The 7,373-nt window shown below is 51.1% G+C and overlaps 1 protein-coding gene across 2 annotated transcripts in view; it reads left to right on the top strand.

Annotated features, from left to right (window-relative positions):
- Positions 1-768: 768 nt before the first annotated feature.
- The window catches only part of LOC106807905 (protein kinase C and casein kinase substrate in neurons protein 1-like), a 57,773-nt gene continuing 51,168 nt past the window's right edge, over positions 769-7,373 (top strand). For both annotated transcript variants that reach the window (XM_014810414.1, XM_014810413.1), the window contains exon 1: positions 769-869. The gene's annotated coding sequence lies outside the window, so the exon portion shown is untranslated. The remainder of the gene's footprint in view (positions 870-7,373) is intronic.

The following is a 7,373-nucleotide window of genomic DNA, read 5'->3' as shown; positions in this document are numbered from 1 at the left end:
GATCGCTGGCTCACCTGCTGACATGACTAGTGAAGCTGAGCGAGGGAGGTCGGGGATGGTGCGTGGGGTAGCCGTCCACGCGATAAAACAACAATGCGAACGTAATTGTGCGTGCGTGCGTGCGTGCGTGCAAGCGTGCGTGTGTGTGTGGGAGGGTGAGTGCAGGCAGCACACGATCGTCAGGGTGAGTGCAGGCAGAACACGATCGTTAGGGTGAGTGCAGGCAGGCAGCACACGATCGTCGGGGTGAATGCAGACGAACTAACCGCGTGCGATGCGCAATGTGAACAGCGTGTGTGACCGGCCGCAGGTTCCTGTATGCAGCGTCTGTCTCGCGTGCGTGCGTGCGTGCGTGCGTGCGTGCGAGTTTGCTAAGAGCACCACAGTGAGCACTTTGTGTTACGACAAGTGCATGTGCTCGTGACGTCGCGTATCTTAGCGTGTCACATGGCTGAATGATCGTCGCTGATTGTTAACATTGACTGCTGACACTGTCGACTGTCACAACCCTTGCGGAAATGTACGGGGTAGGGGGCATCGTTGCGCCTTTAGGCGGTGCCACCGTCGATTGAGCAGGGGCGTAGGCGTGGCGACGGGATATGTGAAGTTTTATTCTGGCGAGAGCTGCTCTAGGTGAAACGTTAAAGGTCACAACGAGTCGAAAATGTGATGGAAAGGGTATTGGGGAGAGTAAAGCACAAACTGGCACATTAACGCTGGTTAAATTTCATATTATAAGCGTGAGTGTAATTATATTGTTATTCTTAGTGTTACAGAGGAAAAGAAGAAGCTCAAGCAGCATATTGTTTAGAGATCTGAACGATTTTTAGTACCACGATTTGGCGTCCACACCATGTGCCACACCTGAGGTAAGTCCATAGTGATGAAAGAATGTGTGGTGTGCACTGTATGTTTTTATCACTTTTTTATCGTTTTTGTACATATTCTAAAAGTGATTGAATAGGTGCATTTTCTCATCGTGATAAATTTATGGATTGCATTCAATATTAAGAGATTGGAAAATTATATAATTTACCATTAAACCCCCATTTAGCGAGCTTTCTGATTGTAGTGGCAGCGGCTCGCGTTACTACTGCTGATGGCAGTTATGTCAGGCTGCACGAAGAGAGATCAATACCATCATGATCAAAGAACTTGCCTTAGCAGCCCGCTGTGATCGATTGATTGATCGGCAGAAGTGAGGCAGGCTGTTTGATTGATTCACAGCACTGTTACCCTGTGCACGGCAGGCAGGCTTGCACTGTTACCCTGCGCTGCAAAGTCGCTCCCATTGGTACTCTGCTTTCATTCTTACCCTGTACTGGACAGTCACTCCAAGCAGTTCTCTGACTGCTTCGTTACCCAGTGCTGCACAGGCAAGCTCGCTTTGACCTGCAATTAAAGACGGGAAGCAAGTCGAGGTGATCATGGGGGAGTAGGAAGCCATTCTGAATGCACTTCTAATGGAACACGCTAATCCCTGTTCAGCTCTGATACTTCTGCTTCTCGCATCCTGCATTCATTCACTTCCGCTGCCGCCACGAATTAACCGAGCGGTCGTCTTTACAAATCGCACTCTGCCGTTTCTACATGCGTAGGCAATTTTTTGAGTGAACATGTTAACTCTATCAGGAAATGCAGCCATTTAGCAGCTCAGTTGCTCATCCTCGTGGCTTCGTGATTCACTCGGCGCTGTGTCACGGGTACTGCGACTGGCAAATGCCATGCCGAAAAACCTGTGCACGCCCCCAGAGATGTGTGCACCCCACTCGTTATTGCCTGAGAGTTCGATTTGAGAAATTACACCAAAACTTGTATATGAAGCTCGCTCAAGGGAAACGCATCAATTCTGTATCGAGGTAGTTTCGCTGGTGTAACTTTCACTCAAGAAAAATGTCTAAAAGGGTTCATTATAGACGTTGTGCGTGTTGGGTGGCTGATAGGTGTCCGTTCTATAGAGGTGGCCGCTGCCACATGTTTAACTGTACATTGTAATACCCGTACAGACTGCAAAATTTTATCTCACATCAAACTAGTCCAGGCCAGGCGCGCCAGGCCCTCAATTTTCGGGGCCAGATTAGTCCGGACTAGTACGTATTTAGAGCGGGATAGCGTGTACACTGTACACACTGCAAAAATTTGGCGCGCGCCTGACCCGGACTAGCAGTCTGTACGGGGTATGTACGGGGTATGTACGGAGTATAAGTGCGCGCAGGCTGAGGCCGACGTGAAGGTTCCTTCGCGGTGCCTTCGTCTATGTTGAGACGTTGTGCGGGGTCTATTGCCAGGCCCGTTACGCTGGACGCGCGCGTGTGTTGCCGCTACTATCTGTTACATGTAATAAAGCCCGGCGCACACGTGAGTAATTTTACTCAAGTAAAATGATTCATGCGTCAAAATACTCACGCGAAATATTTTCAGCGTCCGCCGCACACGTGAGTAAAATTACTCGAGGTATAAGTGGCAATGTAGGTCACGTGACTGTGCGCAGCCAATACTGGGCGCAGTCATCTTTAAAATGATTTATACGCATGCGCTGTGAGTACCAGTGTTGAGTAAATTTACGCAGCTAGCGCGCACACGTTGAGTTTTTTTTTGACGCATGAGTCAAAAATTATCAAACATGTTTGATATTGAGTTTATTGATGCATGCGTCAGAAAACTCAACGAAAATCCGGCCCACACGTGAGTATTTTGACGCTTGCATCATTTTACTTGAGTAAAATTACTCAATTACCGCGCCGGGTGTTCGTAGTGGCAGCACGTCGTTCTTGTGTGCGACCACTCGTGTGTTTTTTCTGCCATGCTAGGCGGCGCGCTCACAGTGGCGTCGGTCGGTGGGAGGAGCTGTAAACGGTGGAGCTCTCTCGTTCTCCTCCTCCTCCTCCTCCTCCCGCGCCGCCCAAGGTGGGAGGAGCTGTAAACGGTGGAGCTTTCTCCTCCTCCTCCTCCTCCTCCTTCTCCTCCTCCTCCTCTCCTCCGCGGCCGCCCAAGGTGGGAGGAGCTGTAAACGGTGGAGCTTTCTCCTCCTCCTCCCTCCTCCTCCTCCTCCTCCTCCTCCTCTCCTCCTCCTCTCTCCGCGCCGCCCAATGTGGGAGGACCTTGTAAACGGTGGAGCTCTCTCGTTCTCCTCCTCCTCCCGCGTCGCCCAAAGTGGGAGGAGCTGTAAACGGTGGAGCTCTCTCGTTCTCCTCCTCCTCCCGCGTCGCCCAAAGTGGGAGGAGCTGTAAACGGTGGAGCTCTCTCGTTCTCCTCCTCCTCCTCCCGCGCCGCCCAAGGTGGGAGGAGCTGTAAACGGTGGAGCTCTCTCGTTCTCTTCCTCCTCCCGCGCCGCCCAAGGTGAGAGGAGCTGTAAACGGTGGGGCTCTCTCGTTCTCCTCCTCCTCCTCCCGCGCCGCCCAAGGCCACGCGTCACGATCTGACAGCGTCTGTCCATCGTCGGCTTGCAGCTATGCCGGAGATTTCGACTTGCCCTTGTTGCATTAGTTCAGTCTCTGATGAACGGACGGATTTCACGAATCGATACTTGGAGGGCCGGTTCGTAAACTGGAACTTTTATTCTCGAGCGATTTCGAGTGGTTCTTTCACCTCCCACCCGCCCACAGTACCTAAGGTTTGCAGATGAGCGTAGTTGAGCAGCGCACCCTGGTGGCTTCAACTGGCAGCGCTCTTTCTGGAATAATGAAACTAATGAGCGCTACATTCTCTAGCCGAGGCCGAGTGTGTGTGAGTGTGCGTGCGTGCGTGCGTGCGTATGAGCGTGCGTGCGAACGTGTGAGTGAGCGTGCGTGCGTGCGTGCGTATGAGCGTGCGTGCGTGCGTGCGTGCGTATGAGCGAGCGTGCGTGTGTGCGTGCGTGCGTGCGTGCTGAAAGCCTCGCATGCTTGTTTGTCCGACTGTAAAGATGAAATGATGGATGGGTCACAGATGTTAATATTTGCTTGTTGCGCTGCGTCCCGCCGGTGGTGGCTTCTGTATCCCATTGTCAGATTTGTTATTGATTAGATTTATCTCGCTTCCGATCAATACGTACATGTGTATTGTGGAGATAAGAGCATTTTTTCGTGGCGGTTGTCGATTTGTAATCAAGGCTGTCGGAGTGAGTGTCCTATTGAGGTATTGCCTGTTTGGGGGGACTGTTTTTTTTCTCGTTTTTTTCTCCACGCGTATGCATTCAATTTGCTACTGCAACGTCCGAATTCATGAAAACGGCACGTCTATAATGTTAATGCTATTTACTTCTGTTATTTAAGTGATTAGCAGGTTATGTGTGCCACTTAAGGAAACTGTGCGGCGGTGGGGAGGGAGTGTGGGACACCGTTTCCTCTCACACAACTCGTCAACCCTCTAGTTCGCACAAAAGTGGTTTGGGAGCCTAGCATTTTTGGTATACGATATTGCGTTCCTTCGGTATGGTGAACTTGGAGAATCGCGTGTACAGCCGCACGTGTGTAATATGAGGAGTACATATAACGTAATAGAGACGTACATAATAATCTTTATTATGTACTCTCGTTAATCTGTTTGCAATCATCGGAGAGTTTGTGCTGGGAACTCTCATAGGCTTCGGTGATAGGGCCACGCAGTACACTGTCGCCTCCGTAGTTAAGTGGCATTAGCTTTCATGATATAAGACTTCACGGAGACTCGGTCCTCTTCCCCGGAGAGATGCAACTTCGTATCGGTCCACAGACCTTCACCCTCGCATCCCGTCGTCAGCTGCGCTCCCAGCTATGGGGAAATAAATGTCAAGAACAAATTAGCCAACCAATTTGCGAATGGTTACGACCGGACTATATTATTAGGCTGTTCCATGATGCGCATTACTTCTACTCCAGAGCCCTAGTATATCGCTCAGTGGTTGTACGCGGCAATATATATATATATATATATATATATATAATATTATATATATATATACTAAAGAGAGAGCGAGAGAGAGAGAAGGGGGGGAAGAGATGCTGTTACTGCTGCTGCTGCTGCTGGTGATGCTGCTGCTGCTGCTGCTGCTTGCTGTTGCTGGTGTTTCTGCTGCTCTGCTGCTGCGGTTGGGGTAATGAGCTAATAGGTTTTTTTCTCTCTGCCTCCAAGCTCTACTCCAACTCCCCGGCTACACCCCCGCCTCTAATCTCTCGAAGAAATTCCCCTCCGCAGAATTGCTATACGCGTCCCCTGACGCTTCTCGTTCGTGGCTTCATGACGTCTCCTGATATCCGACACTGCACACCAGTGTCATGTTGCACAAATCTCCAACATTCTCTACGGCTTTCATCCGATGGATCCGATCATCCCAGGCGCTCCCCTACATCTGCGCAAATGTTCTCTCCTGTCTTAAATCCATTGCCTTCCACTGTCGATAGATCCCTGCCGTTTCCTCCACCCTTCTCCGCGGCTCACCTACCAGCCACGTCCACCATCCCGCTCCCGCCGCGCTCTACCAACTTCTAACGTCCGATGAAAAACCATGGCTTGCATCATCTAATCCCCTCCGTTTACATGCCGCGCACGTGTTTTTTTTTCTCGCCATATACCGTGTTTTATCCGGCTTCCGCTCGCGCAGGAATCAAACTTAATTTGAAATCCGTCTTCAGCAAAGATGGCGGCGGCGGCGGCGGCGACTTTTCCTAGAATAACGAGAGATGCGCGTCTCGCGGGGTAATGGGATGGATGGCGGGAAGATGGGCGGGTGTGAAGCCAGGGCAGACGAGGTCTGCAACATATATATCAGAGAGTAGATAATAGGATTCCCACTACTATCTACTCCTGATATATATGACTTATTGGCGCCTTAAACACGATGTCCGTCCGGCGCGGTCTTCCGCTCGTGTCGCCACGTTTATCGTATCTTCTTCGTCGTATTCGCCTCAGCGGCGGCGACAGAGGAAGGCCAGAGAGAAGGGAGGGGGAGAAGCGCGAGATAACCGGCTACGATAGGGTAGAGAGGTGGGAGGGGAATGATGAGAGAGAGGGGAGAGACAGGTGGATGGAAAATGAATAAGAGTGGGGAGAGAAAGAGAGAGCAAGATAGAAAGAGAGTGCGAGAAAGCGAGGCGCGCGAGAGAGAGAGTAAGATAGATTTAGAGGGAGAGAGAGAAATAGATAGATTTAGAGGGAGAGAGAGGAGAGAGAGGAAGAGTAAGTAGATTTAAGAGAGAGCGAGAGGAGAGAGAAGAGAGAGAAAAGATAGAGAGAGAGCGAGAGAGAGAGAGAGAAGAGAGAGAGAGAAGAGAGAGAGAGAGACGAGAGAGAGAGAGAGAGAGAGAGGAGAGAGAGAAGATAGAAAGAGAGAGAGAGAGAGAGAGTGAAGCGAGCAGCTAGCGTGCGAGCCTGTGTTTAGCTTCATTGTGCTGAGCGTGCAGTATGGGGCAGGAATTCAGCATCGCCCCCGCGCGGAAAGTGACGATTTGTTCTCGTTAGGCGACAAATCTCCGAACAGCACTAATGAAATCAGCCGCCATGAAATTCATAAGCGGCTGCCGCAGCTATAGAGCATATCGGCCGTGAAGCGGGTTTTGTGAGCACGTGAAGCGTTTTGCGCAGGCCGGAGGAGGAGAAGGGGAGGAGGAAAGAAGAGGAGGAGGGAGTGTGGCGACGTCACTCGGCATGAGTCGTTTTATGTGCGTCGTCGTTAATTTTAACGGTCGTCTCTTAAAATCTTCGTTCCGCCGGCCACTGCTGCGATTACGTGCGTGCGTGCGTGTGCGTTTGTTTCTGTCTGCGCGTGTTTACATCCGTCTGTGCGGTCCGTCAGTGCGTGTGCGCGCGTGCTTGCGTGCGTGCGTGCGTGCGTGCGTTTTAAGGAGACTGCGTTGGATTGACACGTGATCACTGCGAACTGCCTGCCATCGTATCGACCGGGGGACCTCATACATTTGCAGCCGCTTTAATATCATTGAGTTTCATTGACTTGTAAAGTGAGGATTCTTTTTATGCTGTAGTGAATATTAAGATGGTTTGGAGCCGCTGGGCTGCTCTCGTCGTCTAAAGTTAGGGAAGGGAGTGGTAAATGCCAAAAATTGAGGGAGGTTAAGAACGAGAGAGAGGGATGGAGATAGAGGGAGTGAAAGAAGAGAGAGGGACGGAGACGTAGAGAGTGAGAGAGACAGGACACGCCCACACGCCACGCGCACACGCACGCACCGCACGCCGTCACACACACACACACCACACACACACACACACACACACACACACACACACACACACACACAGCACGCACAGAGAGAGAGTGATATCGTGAGGGGTGAGCATGCGGAAGATTGAGAAAGGTTTCTCTTGTACCTGGAAGGCGACCTGTGCGTTGGTTTTGGCCGATATTATCGTTTACCATGCACGGTGCGGCGCGTGTGTGGCTTGCGCCACCGCTGTGCTGT

Source organism: Priapulus caudatus, unplaced genomic scaffold, assembly GCF_000485595.1.
Source record: "Priapulus caudatus unplaced genomic scaffold, Priapulus_caudatus-5.0.1 Scaffold241, whole genome shotgun sequence".
In the NCBI taxonomy this organism is placed as follows: Eukaryota; Metazoa; Priapulida; class Priapulimorpha; order Priapulimorphida; family Priapulidae; genus Priapulus; species Priapulus caudatus.
This window is presented reverse-complemented; position numbering and strand designations above follow the sequence as displayed.